This window comes from Adiantum capillus-veneris, chromosome 6 (assembly GCF_014529385.1).
Source record: "Adiantum capillus-veneris isolate H3 chromosome 6, ASM1452938v2, whole genome shotgun sequence".
In the NCBI taxonomy this organism is placed as follows: Eukaryota; Viridiplantae; Streptophyta; class Polypodiopsida; order Polypodiales; family Pteridaceae; genus Adiantum; species Adiantum capillus-veneris.
Window position 1 is genome coordinate 142,009,706 of NC_140936.1, and position 14,640 is coordinate 142,024,345.

The 14,640-nt window shown below is 42.1% G+C and overlaps 1 pseudogene; it reads left to right on the forward strand.

The window, feature by feature from the left end:
* Nucleotides 1-455: 455 nt before the first annotated feature.
* Nucleotides 456-4,515, forward strand: LOC147456393 (uncharacterized; annotated as a pseudogene).
* The last annotated feature ends 10,125 nt before the right edge of the window (nt 4,516-14,640 follow it).

The window sequence follows — 14,640 nt, forward strand, 5'->3', positions numbered from 1 at the left end:
ACGAAGGCTTCGTTGTGAAGGCTCCAACTAATCACAACTTGGGGAAAAAAGAAATGGGGTTCACATCAGGCGGTGGAAGAACAAAAGTTTCTGTCATGTCATGGAAAAAAGAGCCTTTCTTTCTTCCATCGCCCCCTTTCACTATTCCGACCTCCTCCCCAAGTCCAAACTCTCTTCCATCCTTGACAGGACAAAAAGGAACCAATTGGATGCCTCGACCAACCCTTAACACGATCTCCTTCCTCCACCCTAGCAAGGTGAGTTCCGCCTAGTTGTGCTTTCTGTGAACTTTGAGTGTACTAGTACGGCCGGCCGCCTTCGGCAACCTCTCTCTCTCCCCCTCTCCCCCTCACTCATATAAACCGAAACTCACCGGATGCAGCAAATTTTGACACGTGGCACTTGAAAACCAATGTCCTTAATATATAGTATAGATATAGATTAAGGGTAGATGACCTGTCTAGAATAATAGGGGGTGAGGTCCCATGGTAACTCTGCTCCAGCGACTCTGACGATCAATTGAACGGTGCACTGGACCCGATCTGTATGTATGCTTACTTGTGTGGATGTGACTGGGACCTGTGTGCTTCATGGCTCTGCCAGCAGGTTTGCGCACGGTTCGTGGTTCGACAATGATCAATGCCCACTGCATTGCTGACAGGGCTGCCACGTTTCTTGCCAAGGAGCCTCCATGGACCCCTGCTCTTTAGGCGGACCTTGCGCACATTCTCTCACATGATGCTGCTCCCATGGTTCTGTCGCAGGTGCTTCTCCACCCTCTCATCCCGTCCCGCATGGCTGTACGTCTCTATCATTGGGCCTGCAGCTCTTCGCCGCCCTTGGCTCATGATGTCTCCATCTCAAAAGCCCTGGCCACCTCCCTTACCCGTCCATCTCGGCTCCCACACCTGTGGCCGGCCACCTTTTCACTGCCTTGATTAGGCAACTGGGTGAGGCAGGCTTGGCTTTCCACGCCAAGCACCTGTTCTTTTCCATGCCCTTGTTGTCCTGTGCCTGTCCTGATGTTTACACTTGCAATGCCCTTCTGCATGCCATGCTTCGCTGCAGCCCCACTCGTACTCTCCTCAACACATCATTGCGATTGTCATTGACAGAGTTGCTAGGCCAGGCTTTGGCACACTTTGACCACATGCATGGAATGGGGATCCAAGCAGATGTCATCACTTGCAACATTCTTATTACTGGCCTTCTAAGAGCTGGGCAACTGAAGCCAGCCTTTCAAGTTTTCTTCTCCCTGGTGTACGACGACATAGGAGCGAACACCATATTCGGTACGGGCATGATGGATGCCTTGCCAAAGGCTAATGAAGTTGGCAAGGATCTTGTCACACTGATGACTTACTTGAAGAATTGGAAATGCACCCCAAACGATGTCACCTACACCAGCCTGATGGATGGCCTGATGAAGGCCAAGGAAATCGACAAGGCTCTTACCTTACTGGCTCAGATGGAGAAGAGGGGGTGCATCCCAGATGTGGTCACCTACAGCAGTGTGATGGATGGCCTGATGAAGGCCAAGGAAGTAGACAAGGCTCTTGCCGTACTGGCTCGGATGGAGAAGAGGGGGTGCATCCCAAACGTGGTCACTTACAGCAGCCTGATGGATGGCCTGATGAAGGCCAAGGAAGTAGACAAGGCTCTTGCCGTACTGGCTCAGATTGAGAAGAGGGGGTGCATCCCAAACGTGGTCACTTACAGCAGCCTGATGGATGGCCTGATGAAGGCCAAGGAAGTCGACAAGGCTCTTACCGTATTGGCTCGGATGGAGAAGAGGGGGTGCATCCCAGACGTGGTCACCTACAACAGCCTGATGGATGGCCTGATGAAGGCGAAGGAAGTCGACAAGGCTCTTGCCGTGTTGGCTCAGATGGAGAAGAGGGGGTGCATCCCAAACGTGGTCACCTACAGCAGCCTGATGGATGGCCTGATGAAGGCCAAGGAAGTCGACACGGCTCTGGCCGTACTGGCTCAGATGGAGAAGAGGGGGTGCATCCCAGGCGTGGTCACCTACAACAGCCTGATGGATGGCCTGATGAAGGCGAAGCAAGTCGACAAGGCTCTGGCCGTATTGGCTCAGATGGAGAAGAAGGGGTGCATCCCGAATGTGGTCACTTATAGCAGCCTGATGGATAATCTGATGAAGGCGAAGGAAGTCCACAAGGCTCTCGCCGTATTGGCTCAGATGGAGAAGATGGGGTGCATCCCAAACGTGGTCACTTACAGCAGCCTGATGGATGGCCTGATGAAGGCCAAGGAAGTCGACAAGGCTCTTGCGCTACTGGCTCAGATGGGTGCATCCCAACCGTGGTCACTTACACCAGCCTGATGGATGGCTTGATGAAGGCCAAGGAAGTCGACAAGGCTCTTGCCCTACTGGCTCAGATGGAGAAGAAGGGGTGCATCCCAGACGTGGTCACTTACAGCAGCCTGATGGATGGCCTGATGAAGGCCAAGGAAGTCGACAAGGCTCTTGCCCTACTGGCTCAGATGGAGCAGAGGGGGTGCATCCCAACCGTGGTCACTTACACCAGCCTGATGAAGGCCAAGGAAGTCGACAAGGCTCTTGCCCTACTGGCTCAGATGGAGAAGAAGGGATGCATCCCAGACGTGGTCACTTACAGCAGCCTGATGGATGGCCTGATGAAGGCCAAGGAAGTTGACAAGGCCGTTGCTGTACTCGCACAGATGGAGAGGAGGGGGTGCATCCCAAATGTGGTCACCTACAGCAGCCTGATGGATGTCCTGATGAAGGCCAAGGAAGTCGACAAGGCTCTTGCCCTACTGGCACATATGGAGAAGAGGGGGTGCATCCCAGACGTCGTCACTTACAGCAGCCTGATGGATTGCCTGATGAAGGCCAAGGAAGTTGACAAGGCTTTTGACGTATTGGCTCAGATGGAGAAGAGGGGGTGCATCCCAAATGTGGTCACTTACAGCAGCCTATTAGATGGCCTATTGAAGGATAACAAAGTCAGCAAGGCTCTTGCCATACTGACTCACATGAGGGAGACGGGATCCACGTGTGACACCGTCCCAAATTCTGTGACATATAATCTGTTTATGAACTGGATTGTGAAGCAAGAAAGGCGAGAAGATGCTTTAGGACTTTTAGAAAAGATGCACACTGTAGGTTGTGATCCGGATGCAGTCACCTACACTGTCCTTATTGATGGACTACTCAATGTGAATGAAGTCCACAAAACAGTTGGCATAATGACTCAGATGGAAAAGAGAGGAATTCTCCCTGAACACTATACTCTACAATGCATTTATGAATGAGCTTGTGATGGAGTAAAGAATGAAAACATGAAATTGTCTGAATGATGCAAGGTTGGAATGTGATATAGGTTATGGAAACTTGCGATGTGTGGAAAAAGGGGCTTGGAGCTCACTCAAATGGTTCATCTATGTGTATCCCTTCTTTTGGAACAAGGGATGACGGTGGTTCCCTTTGCCTCACAATGTGTCGCGTGCTGGGATTCTTTTGCTAGTATGGGCCTGACATCTATTGGCCCTGTCATAGCTCCTTGTGCTGCCCACTCTGCTGACGCAGCCCATGGTTGTTTAGTGGTGACCATAAGAGTCATGGTAGTCCACAAGCCTCCAGCTCCAAAATCCACGAATACCATGAATGTGTCTGCGTCTTTGTCACCTAAATAAAAAAGAGCTGCTGGCAACAAACTGCCTCGGATACGTACAGGAACTCCTAAACCAAATGATAATGCGTTATGTCTGTGAGTGCCATTCCTTGGTTAATGGAAGGAGAGTCCAAGAGACACGCTGGCTGTACGCTCTAGCACTGGTTCTCAATGCCTCTCAGTTGATGTACTTGTAATTGATGATTGCTCCTGGAATACAGATGGAGCATCAGGTGAGCCTCTGCTTATTGCCAGCTTTAAGGAAATGGAAGCTCCTGTAGGGGTCCTGGAGTCTCATAGTGTACAGAAATAGTCGGTGACAAGAAATAGTGTAAAGCTCTGAGGTCATCTGCCAAGAGATCCAAAAGACTACTGCTTTCAGGTAGAAAAAGCAGTCAATGCTCCGCCCTGACTGCTTCCGATTGGGTGTCAGTTTCAGTGGGGTCAGCGGTTGGAGAGGATGTAGAGGACACCTCAAGTACTGCATAAAAGGTGGGTCATGGATTAGCTATATGAAGTACAGACAATTTCTGTAAAAGCAAAGAGAATGGTCTATCTCAAGATTTTTAGCCACCTCAAATTTTAAGGTACCCATTTAAAACCTTTTTTCTACATTTGGCCTTTGCCATTGGCAGGCCAGAAAGTGATAGTACCTTGTAATTGGGGGAAAAGGGGATGAAAATTGTGAGTACCTGTTTGGATGGAGTTTATCTTTGAAATGAGTTGTATCAACAGGCCATTTCTAACGGGTTTCATTTTATTTACTGTACTTTTTTTATAAGTGAGGTACAGAACCAGTCCAAGGGCTGTATATCATTACTCCAGTGCTTATTAATTTGGCACCATTTCTCTGGCTCAGCCTATTCAAGATTAGTTTGCTCGAGAAATGTTGGGTAGTTTATTTTGTGGAACTCTTTGGACTATTTAAATCAATTGCATGCTTTGGAAATATTTTAATCGAGTCCCCAAAAGGGACGGGCATAGAGGGAGTGTGTATCCGGCTTAAGTGAAGACAACACAAAAGATAGACTCCATAAATTCACTAGTACTGTAGTGTTGCACAATTGCAATTATGATTCATGTTGTAGTAGAGAGTTGCACAATTATAATTATGATCTTCAGTGAATGAATGTTATAATTACTTTGCATATATGTCACTCATGTCATCCAAGTAGCCAAAAATAGTGTGAACCTCTGATCATATTTTTGTTCCTTTTTATTATTGTTAAAATCTTTTTTGTTCCAATCACACTATCCCGTATGAGTCGAAGTAAACGTCCTTATGAGCGCACAGGGTTGCATGGCCACACTCGGAACCCATGACTTGGCTATTCATTTACTAAGAAGAGCTATTATTTCACTTTGATGCCTAGTGAAACCAATAGGGGGAGCTGACCATGGGTCATAGAGTATTGCTAAAACAGACCAAAGAGACTTTAGCAATTAGCAAGCAGTGTGTTGAAGATATTTGGCCTACTCCTATTCTTATGGTGAGAGTTCCAAATTATGAAATGCACGTTGTAGAAAAAGGTCGCAATTCTTCAGTTGCTGATACAAAATGCACTGGCTAGTTGTAGTAAAGCTGGTTTCTTTTCAAGTCAACAAACAGGTTTTTATTGTGTATGTTTATTGAAGTTGCAAAATGAGACAAGCTTTCCTATTTGATAGGTAAGCATTTACCTCACCTTGTTTTGTTGGTTTTGCATTTTGCAGGAGTCTTGTGAAACTAGCACATAAGCCACTCCTTGAAAGTTTTCCACATGTGTATAAAATCCTCTATGGGGGGCAGAAATAGCTACTGATTAGTAAGAAAGGGTTTAGCTACCTCCTAAGGAAAGCACAAGGGTTACATGCTCATGACAACCCTATGAACATATAAGACTATCAATATATTCCATTGTTTATAAAAGGCTCACATGTCTGCAGAGTCTAGTTCAAATCGTTTGTACAAACAACCATCTAATCAAGAAAGGCAAGCGAGACTTAAGCTTATCTCAAAATGTGGCTCCTCATTAAGAAGGTAGTTTTATTGCTTATAGAACCTTTAAAATTAGCTAGTTGTATGTAGGCCACTACATCAAAGGTTTTCCAGATGAAATTTGCAAAACTGCCATCTAAATTGGGCAAGCATGTGAAGAACGCTGAAGAGGCTGAGGCCGCACTTGGAGATTCCTGTTGGAAAAGGGCATTAAGGCCCACTCTCGACAAAACCAGGCTCATCACTTCCACATTGTTAAGGTTTCCCTAGTAGGAAATGCCCAAGAATTCACAATCACTAGGAATGTAAGATGTTGGCGTTGGTAGCACCATCGTTTAGTATTTAGAAAGAAGAGAGAAGAGAGAGTGAGCCCATTTACATGACAAGGTTGAAGCAACTATGCATGGCTACACTTGCCCAATATGCGATTTAACATTCTTGATCATTTCCTTGCACAAACTGAATGATTGGTTACCTTCTAATGATGAGCCAGTGAGGGGGCTTGCAAGCTTTGCAAATTGCCATAGGTATACCTATGCACTGTAAGCAGAAATTAATGATTTTCCCTCTACAAATAGATATGTGGTGAGTCCACACGATCAAGCGAGACACCCAAAATAAAGCCATCTTTTTTGATTTGTCTCTGTTGGAGTTTCCCACATGCAAAGAGTTATTGCTTTCACCATCTCTTCCTCACGACGACCTCCAAGGTATCTCTATTGTAGCCACCTATGGACACATTGGTGGACAACATCCGCGGTTGTTGCCACTTGACCTAAAAAGGGCACTCTGAGCCAGAAGAAATAGTAACTATAGCATGTTTCCTGTCCAAAGAACCCACTTGAAGAGTAGAGCACAAACATGGAATAAAAAAAGAAAGTCAAAAGTCAAAATTCTAACTCGACTCTAGGATACAAAGTCAAAAAAAGACCCGATCCTTTTTAAGGTTTCAAGTGTCCAAATTGATCATACATAGGATGGATGGGACTAGGAAGTGATGAATATACCAATTATGTGAAAAGTCTCAAGTTTCACACTGTTGGCACTGATTGCGGTTGCTGCCACCTACCAAATTTTACAGACTGGAGGGGACCATGATGAAGTACATCTCAAGAGAATCCCAATCACACCTTATATGCCAAAATTCGACACCTTGAACTCAAGTTGTTGACCAGACTAACTATGAGGGAACTAATTGCACAAATGATTGATATTTGACTATCCAGCTAAAAATTGGATCTCTGTCATTTGTTTATCACAGGGTTAGACACTCTCAAGAAGATGAGACATAGAAGTATTCACAAGCTGGAAGAGAAAGAGAGCTATTAGGTCAACATGGACCACATCATAGGTTCAAGAGCCTGTTTTGTCAATGAGTCCATCCAAGTGCAACACAATCTTAGTATATTCAACTGCGTATAGAAGGATGAGTAGGGGAAGAGATGGGAGGCACCCCAAAGGCCAAAGGACTTCAACACCATTGCCTACACACAACAAAATGTTGACATATAAATCTCTAGATTGGGAATAGAAGACTTCCTATCTAAGGCAATAGTTTGGGCCAATTATAGGCAAGCTCATGAATTGATAACTAGTTTCCATAATATAGATGACGAGAAAATGAAGGAAACGCTTACAAAAGAGGACGGGGAAAAGGAAAAAATTGAAATCACCCCATATACAATAGCAAAATTACAAAGTTGCCAAGGGGAGAGCCTGTGAAACCACAGAGCTATGAAGATGAATATTTCAGTACAATGAGATTGTCAACATTTAGCACTATCAAAGAAAGGAGGACATAGCACTTGATGAGAGTCTTGCACCAACATTTACATTTTGACAGATAGATCAGATACACAAGGCCATACAGGAATCTAGCATCAACACTACACAAGCTAGTATCAAAACACCGCCATGTACCTGTTGACCTAGGCAAGTGGGGATTTGACCGGCTAGTAGCAAAAACCAAGAAGAAGCAATGGGATAAGAAAATCTTTTAACATAGGTAGAAACGTGTATTGTAGCGAAAAGACATTCACTAGAGGATGCTCGGGATGGTGCATCAACGCAAGGCTAAGAAGGTGGTAGGACCTTCTAAATCAACAAGAATCACTAAAGCAAAGAAAATGACACAATCCGAATATGTCAGAGATGAAGGGGCCACCAACTTTGAGTTACTAGGATCAAAGATTGATGAAGAGAAAATAGAGCTGCAACAGTTAGATCCCACAACACAAGAAAGAAAGCAAGCATCCCCATACACCAAAAGAGTGGAACAAAGAGATCAAAAAGCCAAGGAAGAGTAGGAAAGAAAATAAAGGCCGAGGAGGAAAGGAAGCAAAAGCAGTGCGAAGCTGTCCAAAAGAGAAGAGACACAAAACAACTTAGAAAAGAAGAGCAAGCTCAAATTTTGTGAGTTATGATGAGGGCCAAAATCAAAGAGTAGACGAGCCAAACATAAAAAAGACCACCGTAAGAAGAAGCAAAAAATGAAGCGGCTAAACGGATTAAGACTCAAGAACATCATGAGGAAAGTGAACTCAGGAAAATCATGAAGAAAGTGCCTCCTCCAAGGAATTAAGAACAAAAAGAAGACTTGACCACCAACAAACCGCCACTACCACTACAAAAGAAGAATCTTTCAACAAACCCCAAGAAGACAATGTTATAGAGATGATGGATCAAAACTTAACTTAAAAATTAGATCATCATCATCATCATCAATTTTTGAGGTCGTGCTGAAGAGCATCATCAATGTCCGCCTCTGTAAATAGTCGTACTGGACGTTTTCCATGTTGTGCTAGGATAGTCCAAATCCTCTGGTGCATCAAGAGAGAAATACGATGACAACAAAGTGAGTAGATTGGTGGAAGAGGAAAATAATTCTGCATTATTTGCACAAAAGGCGAGATTTCAATGCTTTATGTGGGAGTTAGACGTAAGGTGCTAGACTGAAAGTCAGTAAGCTTTCATGATCAAACAATGTGTCAACTACCTCTGCACCCTAGTTTTGTTCAAGTACTGGCAAGAGTTCTAGAATGGTTCCTGACTCAGAGTGGCAAAGTTGTTAACCCAACAAAAAACTTAACAATGGTGGATCTCAGGTCACTACGGATACAAGTAGAAATGCTTTTGGGCACTGGACCAACATACCAATGTATGAAGGATATCTGGCGGCAGATTAAAGAGATGCTGGTACAAATGCAAAGTGCTAGGGGAATTTTGGATCAAAGGGTCAGAACTTTACTAGAAAACAATGCAACGAGTAGCCGAGGACCCAAGACCAGAATGACTCTCAATGAGCAAGAAGGGCATCTAAAAACTCTGTTCCATTTGGTCCGGATATGTAGGAAGATGATACAGTTGAAGAATCAGATGATCATGAATGTTTTGGAATTTGTTCTTGATTCTCCATCCAATTTGTATGACATTCCTACCACAGAAGCTGAACTACCTTGCTTCTTCTAAGCACTCTACCCACCTCACACTGAACCAAGAAATTAGCAGTGCTATATTCAAATAGCAGATGCTCAAGGTCTGGTATCAAGTGACTCTATAGAATCGTTTGCATGGAGTCAAGTGCTGTGGGACACACTCAAGAAGACAATAGTGAGTGAGCTAATTACTGACTTAAGGAAAGTTCAACTCTTAATGGGTGAATGGAAGGTACAAATTAGAAGGCTCATTAAGATTACAAACCAAATTCTTCAATTGACAGTAGAAGCCTCTAAGATTCCAGAAAAAGAACTTGCTAGTAAGACCAGTCCTTAACCACATTTCAGAAAAAGAACTTGCTAATAAGGCCAGTTCTAGACCATAGTTGATAGAAATGGCTAAGATTTTGTTTGAAGCATGCATATATGCAATAAGCCATTGCCCGAAGGATCGATTCATACTGCATCATACTACTATAAGGTGACTAGGGTGAGGTTGACAGGGGAAAACGCACTTTGTATGATTCAGATAGAAGATCTTGGAATCCCCTTACACCTTATGAAGTGGAAATGAAGACGATCAGGAAGGTCCAATTGGAGCAAGAAGCACTATTCAAGCTAATTCAGAAGGAGAATGTTGGGTCTAGCACTTTAGAGGAGTACAAGGCACCACATAAAAGGAAGAGGGCACCAGACTAGAAGAAGGTTCATGGGTAGGCTACTAGTGTCTATCGTTGGCCTTTTGCAAGATGAAGTCGATCCAATGATTTTTGTAAGGAAGCTAGAGGAGGCACCGATGGAGTTCTATGCTGACATAGGAGGGTTCGATGCACCAATACAAGGTGTCAAGAAAGCAGTGGAGCTACTAAATTGAACATCACGAAGCAGCGGAGCTACTAAATTTTGGTACATAACAAAATTCAAGAAAGGGGAGGAGGAATCTAGAAGGCAGGGCTTTCTTTTTTATCTGATTGTGTTTAAAAAACAAGTTCTTCTTAGGCTTTGTTCAGATGAGCCCGAGGGCATAGTAGCTTCACCGATTGCTGCCACTGCATCGTCTGAACAACCAATAGGCAGAAGAGTGTAGGAAAAGAGGGGTGTTGGAGAGAGGCGAGCACCTGTTCTTGGGGGGGGGGGGGGGCGTGAAAGATATGTGGCGGGCCTTGAGGAAAGGCTGGTCTCGTTGGAGCCAACCATCTGTCTCCACACAAATTGAACGCCCCTGTGAAGATCATTTCTGCTATATCGTCTGAACCTGGCCTTACTTAGACTATTGCAAACAAAAGTGTGCAATATTCAAGTAGCATGTGCCTGGCCCGGGGGATTCACCATGGAAAACTTATCGCACCACGTAAGTGCAGGGGAGGGGGGTTTTTTATGAGTTACATCAACGTATAAGTTAGGGGTAGTACCCCAATATTTGATCTCCTAAGCTTAAAAATAAGGGAAGGGTTATCATATTTAGCGGGGGGGGGGGGGAAGGGAGTGAGAAAAGGAAAAAATGAGAGGAAGTTTTTGTGTTTCAAAATCATGGCTTCCCAAAAGAGTGTTCCCTCAAACTTGTGAGTCAATAGCTACCAAGATACATGCAAGAACCAACACTGCTTTGTATCAATTGCTTGTTTTGTTATTATAGTTGATTTATTGAGGAATGAAAGCTATAAAGAGTTTGTATAGATGCAAATTTACACGGAGAACCTAACACATCTTTATAACCATGTTTTTTAAGTGATTTACATGGGTCAAAATTGGACGAGTAGCTAGAGTGCAGGCTGAACGGGCACATAGTTTGAAAGTCAAACTAAGACACATTAAGGGTACATCTAACTATCAACAAAAGCGGTTCCTTAGTACATTGCCAGTCACTATGCTACACGCTCTTTGACTAGTTTTACTTATTGAGATCATGTGAGACCTAAATTTTATATGTAAGATAGGGGTATGATAGTTTTCTGCATTGACTTTCGTATAAGCGTAGAAAGGGGGGTCATATTCCCTAATATGAGTCGTATATAGGGGTTTTATCAAAGTTGTCCGCTCGCAGGTGGCGTCCTGTTTGGTATATAGAGTGAATCCCCCGGGGTGCCTGGCCTATCTAGTAGCTTGGCCATCCACTTATTCGTCCCAGTATCATTTTTATAAAAGGGGAATCTCATAGATACAAAGCACTTCCAACGACAAAATGGGGTACTTTATGCGACAAGATAGGTTTCTCCTTATCATGAATGCTAGACTACTAATACAAACATATCAAATATAATAAGTAAGCTAGGTAGGTTGAAACAAAGATATCACCTGAATAGAAAGGTATCACCTGAATAAGTAAGCTAGGTAGGTTGAAACAAAGGTATCACCTGAATAGAAAGGGAATAATGGCATCGAGGGAAAAGCAACAGTTTAAATTGATACCCAGGCAATACAACATCTATCGAACGATAAATAACTAGGATCGAAGTGAAAAATACATCTATCGAACGATAAATAACTAGGATTGAAGTTAAAAATAACTAGGAGCACAAATTGAATGGGAATCGCTACTTGATATACAACACAAGGAGCTTTGGACGTGTTTCTAGATAGCAAGTTAGAGTACATGCTCAATAATTCCTAGTTACAAGTAGGAGTTTTCACATTTAATCTAGCAACGAAGCTAGCAATTTTCTAATTCATCTAGCAAATCACAAACTCCTATATAGTAACTTGCTCTTGGACATGTTGATCTAGTAAGTTCATATAGTAAGTCATAAACTCCTATATAGAAACCTATTCTTGGACGTCCTTATCTAGTAAGTTCATCTAGTAAGTTATGAACTCCTATATAGTAGCCAGCTCTTTGGCATCCTCATCTGGTAGTTTATAAACTCCTATATAGAAAAGGGTGTTTCATCTAGTTATTTATCACTTACAATGGATCAAGTAATTGTAGTAAGTTTGTCTGCCCCTAATTTCATTTTAGTAAAAATTCATTAAGCATAGTTAAACAACTAATTATTGAGAAATATCATGGTTACTCGTTCGATATCAATAAGTTTCTTAATTGATATATTTGTTACTAATACAAATAAGAAAACAAAATAAAGTCTCATAGTTGTAGACGAAGCTATAAAAGGAAAGGGATCAAAACATTTTACATCTCACACACTCTATCATTGATATGCAAGTACCACAACTGCACACATTGTCCTTAGAGAGGAAAAGATATTACAGAATGATGGAGATTATTGTAAATTTTTTGAATAATTTATGTTATATTCATCCAAATAATATTAATGATACAATTCTTAACACAAACTAGATCACAATCTATACGAAAAAAACATCCAATTCAAATGTAAGTTGGATACCCTACAAGTACAGTCCACGTTGTGTTGATTATTCAAAAGTCTCATTAACTTCTTCACAAGCTTGGGCCACTAGCATCAAGTTATAAATTTATTAAATCAAAATATTTACATCTTCCAGATTATGCTAGAATACAAGGTCAAAATATCAATGTGGAGGTATATTTAAAACCTAGATTTCTTCAAAGTTTTCAACAAGCTTAGTTGATAACACCAATTTAGGAATTTTGGGACTTATTCAAGTCCCATTTTTAAAAATGGGCGGACGAAGAGTAATGCAACAAAGGGAGAAGCATTTTCTGTGTGAAGATCTTTCTGGTTGTATTAAAATTGTGCCCATGTAGTCTATCCTGAATGGCTTCAATGAAATGTAACTTTTTTGACTAGTTTAATCTTAATATCAAGTGTTTTCTCAAGGCCCTCTCTCTCTCTCTCTCTCTCTCTCTCTCTCTCTCTCCCCCCCCCCCCCCCCCCCTCTGAGAATTCGACACACATAGATAGGTAGACAATATCAATTTAACGTATAAACAATGAATTACTAAGTACATTTGTAAGTACAAATTCTGATGTGCTCAATGTACTTAAGTACATTCCTTGCAGGTATGGGACCAAAATGTCCTCTAGGTAAAAATCGTGAATATGCCCTTCAAATGAATGTGGGGAAATAGTAGTGCCGGTTGGATTAATTAAACCCTTATGTGGTGTGTCATCAATCAACAAAGTATTAAGAGAATCATAAGGCACATTGTTCTGTTGTAGAAAAGTGGCACATTAGCTTTAGTTGGGTGGAAATGTCCCGCAATGGTATTACAATTTCTCTGACTATATACAAAATAAAAATCCGATCTCTGAATTTCAGTCAAATTGCAAACTATGCATTGAAGACCAGATAGCAACGCTAAACTGTGGAATCAAAAAATTCAAAAATTCCTTTGTGCCTGGTCGAATTACTACTCTGAGATTTCCCAAGCGGAAACTATGTAAATCGAAGAACTTTGTATGTACATTGTACGATTGTTGTAGTAGCAACAATCCATTGAGATCCAAGATAATTAGTCTCTGCAATCATTGTGTGCATACATATAAGTAGTTAGAAATAAAAAAGAGTATATTATTTAAGTACAATGGATATTACCGGAACAACCATATCTACTGGAACCAAGAGTCCATACTGGTCATTTCTAATGTTGACATTCTGTTATTGAGTGTCGATGTTCCCTTTTGTATAGCCAAGGTATCCACCTCTTGTGGTTGTGCATACAGGACTCTTGTGTTTCCATGGTTGAATGGTTAACCTGTTCTCTTGTCTGTTCTTGGCTTTGATTTGCAATATTGGTCTCCTCCTCTACATGGTCAAGACACTCTGTATCTTCTCTCGGCTATGAAGAGCTCTTCACATCAGCAATTTCTGGAGTTTGGACTCCCTCATATTGATCATGTACCGCATCCTGTGCCACAATAATAGGCACTCCCTTATCCTCCTCTACTTGGCCTAGAACCTCTATTGCATTCCTTGGCTCTGAGGAGCATTTTACATCTGCATTTTCAAGAGCTTGGTCTACTTCACATTGATCAACCCCAACTTTCGTTTCATCCGCTCCAACTGCAAAGCATACCGATGTCTATTCCTCTAATATGGGGTCAGTTTTAGGGATTTGGTTTCCAGTGGTGGAAACTAGCATGACTTCCTCATCACCAGTATTTGATAAAGTTATTAGATGGTCACCGACAAAATTGTCTTCTACATTTAAAACTCATGGAATTGAAAGAGATAGTAGATGTTGAATCATTGAAGCATGGTACCTTTGTAAATATTCCAAGGTATAATTTTCCATAGCATTCTGCAAAATTAGGTTAACTTGTGGCCAATAATTTAATTAATAATAGCACCAAGTTGGTCCAAACCATAGCACGGAAATACCTTTGACATAAATGGATTCAAAGCAAAAAAACTTTGTAGTATGTACTCTGCATGGAGAAGACATCTCCAACCACAGCAATTTGAATCTGTCTGATTAGGCACTTTGACAGCTTTAAAGGTTGCCTTGTAGAGTTCATGATTTCCACCAAGCCTTCCATAGACATGAAGTAATCTTTTTACACATCTATGAGTAGTGAAAGTTATTTGTTATTAACAATATTGAGGTCATCAACCATAGCCCAAATAAACACTCAAGGTACACTCATACTCTTATCTTTGAATGTGTTCCTTGTATGGAGTTGATAGT